Below are 3784 nucleotides of genomic sequence, written 5' to 3' on the forward strand. Positions count from 1 at the left end.
CGCGAGACGTGGTCAGCGGTGGTGAAGTGCGACGACCCTGCGCTATCGGGGAAAGCTATAGCGGAAAAGGTGCGAACGATGGTTGCACCCTCCCTCGGAGTCAGAGTACATGAGGTACGTGAGCTCCGTCGAGGTGGTGGTGCGATCATTCGTACTCCTTCAGTTGGAGAGCTGCAGAAGGTAGCATCAAAGAGGTTCGCTGAAGTTGGGCTAAATGTGGCACGGATGCGGCCGAGAAGCCGAAGGTCGTCTCTATGACGTCGACACAGCTATCGGCCCTGAGGAATTCATGCAGGAGCTGCATGGAAATAACTTCGACAGCGATATGACTATGTCCCAATTTAAGAAGTCCGTGCACCTGGTGACAAGGCGTGGTCGGTAACCGACGGCGCCACAGTAAATGTAACGCTAGAGGTAGACGACGCGCGATGGGCGAAGCTTGATGTAGGTCGTGTCTACATCAAGTGGTTCTCATTCCGATGCCGAGCACAGGTCCGCACATACGCCTGCCACAGATGCGTGGGTTTCGACCACAAGGTCAGCGAATGCCGGCAGAAGGACAATGTCTGCCGCCAGTGCGGGCAACAAGGCCACACCGGCGGCAAAGTGCCAAAACCCGGTGGACTGCCGAACTGCCGTCACAGAGGGCAACCTCGGGGCATTACATGCTCTCGAACGTGTGCCCGATATTACGGGGCGTTGCTGGCGAGGGTGCAAGCTAGACATTAATGTTTAGCTTCATCCAAGCGAACTGTGGCCGAGGCAGAGCTGCGACCATCGAGCTCGGAGTCCGACTCAGGAGATCGGAGTCTATGTTCGCGCTGGTGCAGGAGCCGTATCTCGGCGGGGACGGAATGGATGTGCTGCCTGAAGGAATGAGAATTTCACCGATCGGCGAGGGAAGGCAGCCATCCTAGTAGATCAACAGGAAGCCATCTGTATGCCAGTGGAGACCCTCACCACGGATTATGGCGTATGTCTGGTCGTTAAAGGGAGCTTTGGCTCAATCTTCCTTTGCGCCGCATACTGCCAGTTCGATGCACCTCTGGAACCGTACCTCCGGTACATGGATGCGGTCCTGCTGCAGGCCAGCAGAACCCCCGCAATCCTGGGCCTCGACGCGAATGCAGTGTCCCCCATGTGGCTTAGCAAACTCTCTCGTCATGCCGAGGGGCAAGCTAACTACAGACGGGGTGAGCTGCTGTCAGAGTGGATGCTGGAGGCAAGAGTCGCCGCCCTAAACCAGTCAACAGAGGTGTACACGTTCGATAATCACAGAGCTACTAGCGATATCGACGTGACAATCGTCAATGAGGCAGCATCTATGTGGGCCACATATGAGTGGAGAGTGGACGAGTGGGAATTGAGTGACCACACATCATTACTGTTGTGGCCGAACCAACTACCGCGCGCGCAGTTGAGAGCATAGCTCCTGTGCCGTCCTGGAACTTCTCCAATGCACGTTGGCGATTGTTCAAGGAGGAAATGGTGAGTAGAGCAGCCGAACTTCCGGAAAACTTCTCAGAGTCGCCGTTGGACCAGCAAGTTTCGACCCTGCGCAGTATAGTACATAATGTATGTGATATTGCGCTGGGAAGAAAGTCAATTCGATCGCCCAACAGGAGAGCACGTTGGTGGACTGCCGACCTCTGCGCTGCAAGGCGCGAAGTCCGGAGACTTCGTCGCCTACTCCAAGATGGAAGGCGTCGTGATGACGGTGCCGCTATAGAGCGTGTAGTGGTCGAGCTGAGGCGGGCCTCAGCAAACTACAAGAAGCTCATTGGGAGGGCGAAAATGGATGACTGGAAACGCTTCGTGGGAGATCATGCCGACGACCCATGGGGGCGCGTCTACAAGATTTGCCGAGGCCGCAGAAAGTGCACGGAGATTGGGTGCCTCCGCGTGAATGGCGAGCTCATCACTGATTGGGGTGACTGTGCACGAGTGCTCCTCCGCAATTTCTTCCCAGTTGCGGAGTCCGAAGCACCGACTGCCATCGCGGAGGAAGTCCCACCGGCCCTCGAAGAATTCGAGGTTGATGCATGTGTTGCCCGGTTGAAGAGCAGGCGCTCTCCCGGCTTGGACGGCATCAATGGCACTATCTGCAAGGCAGTCTGGCGCGCCATACCCGAGCACCTAGCATCGTTGTTTTCCCGATGCATCCGATTAGGATACTTTCCCGCTGAGTGGAAGTGCCCACGAGTTGTCTCGCTGCTCAAAGGGCCAGATAAGGACAAGTGTGAGCCCTCCTCATATAGAGGAATATGCTTGCTGCCAGTCTTTGGTAAGGTGCTCGAGGCCATCATGGTGAATCGTGTGAGAGAAGTTCTTCCGGAAGGCTGCAGATGGCAGTTTGGATTTCGCCAAGGACGATGTGTGGAGGATGCTTGGAGACACGTGAAGAGCAGTGTTTGTGCCAGCCCGGCGCAATACGTGCTCGGCACATTCGTGGACTTCAAAGGAGCATTCGACAACGTCGAATGGAGTGCTGCACTCCGCCGACTAGCAGACTTGGGATGCCGGGAGATGGGCTTGTGGCAGAGCTTTTTCTCCGGCCGAAGAGCAGTGATCCGAAGCAGTTCCGGTACTGTGGAAGTACCGGTAACTAGAGGCTGCCCGCAGGGGTCAATCAGTGGCCCATTTATGGGACATTCTGATGGATGTACTGCTTCAGCGTCTCCAGCCGTATTGCCAGCTGAGTGCATACGCTGATGACTTGCTGCTTCTCGTCGAGGGAAATTCCCGAGCTATGCTAGAGGAAAAAGGAGCACAGCTGATGTCCATCGTAGAAGCGTGGGGAGCGGAAGTTGGCGTTGCCGTCTCGACCAGCAAGACGGTAATAATGCTGCTAAAAGGTGCCTTGAGACGTGCGCCTACGGTGAGGTTTGCTGGAGCGAACCTTCCGTATGTGCGTAGCTGTCGGTACCTTGGCATCACGGTCAGTGAAGGAATGAAATTCCTCACGCACATAGCTTCGCTTCGCCAGCGGATGACCGGAGTCGTTGGAGCATTGGCGCGTGTGCTTCGAGCCGACTGGGGCTTCAGTCCTCGAGCCAGGCGGACCATATATGACGGACTCATGGCACCTTGTGTGCTGTTTGGTGCCCCGGTATGGTATGACACCGCCGAGCAAGTAGCCGCCCGGAGACGACTAGCCTCCTGCCAGAGGCTAATCCTGCTTGGATGCCTTTCGGTATGCCGAACAGTGTCCACAGTGGCACTGCAGGTACTTGGTGGAGCTCCCCGCTTGACTTGGCTGCTAAGTTTTTAGCGGTCAAATACAAGCTGAAGCGTGGATACCCGCTGGAGGAGAACGACTGGCTATATGACGAGGACACTACGTGTCTAAGCTGGAAGCAGAGGAAGACTCGCCTAGAAGAGTGCTTACTGCAGAGTTGGCAGAACAGATGGGATGATGACAGCGAACCAGGACGGGTGACGCATAAATTCATCCCATATGTCACTCTCGCCTATCGGGATCCAAGATTTGGATTCTCGATGAGGACGTCTTACCTGCTGACAGGTCACGGGTCGTTTAACGCATTTTTGCAAGGGAGAGCCCTCAGCGATACCACTGCTTGCGCTTGTGGAGATCCATATGAGGACTGGATGCACATATTGTGCGCTTGCCCCCTATATGCAGATTTGCGGAACCTCGATGGACTTGGAGTGCAGCGCCTTGGCGAAAACTGGACCTTCGATAGAATCCTGGAAGATCAACAGAGGACTCAACGGCTGGCAGTGTTTGCGGACGAAGTGTTCCGTAGGAGGAGGGGTGTTTAGC

The sequence above is a fragment of the Drosophila mauritiana genome, chromosome X, assembly GCF_004382145.1.
Source record: "Drosophila mauritiana strain mau12 chromosome X, ASM438214v1, whole genome shotgun sequence".
Classification (NCBI taxonomy): Eukaryota; Metazoa; Arthropoda; class Insecta; order Diptera; family Drosophilidae; genus Drosophila; species Drosophila mauritiana.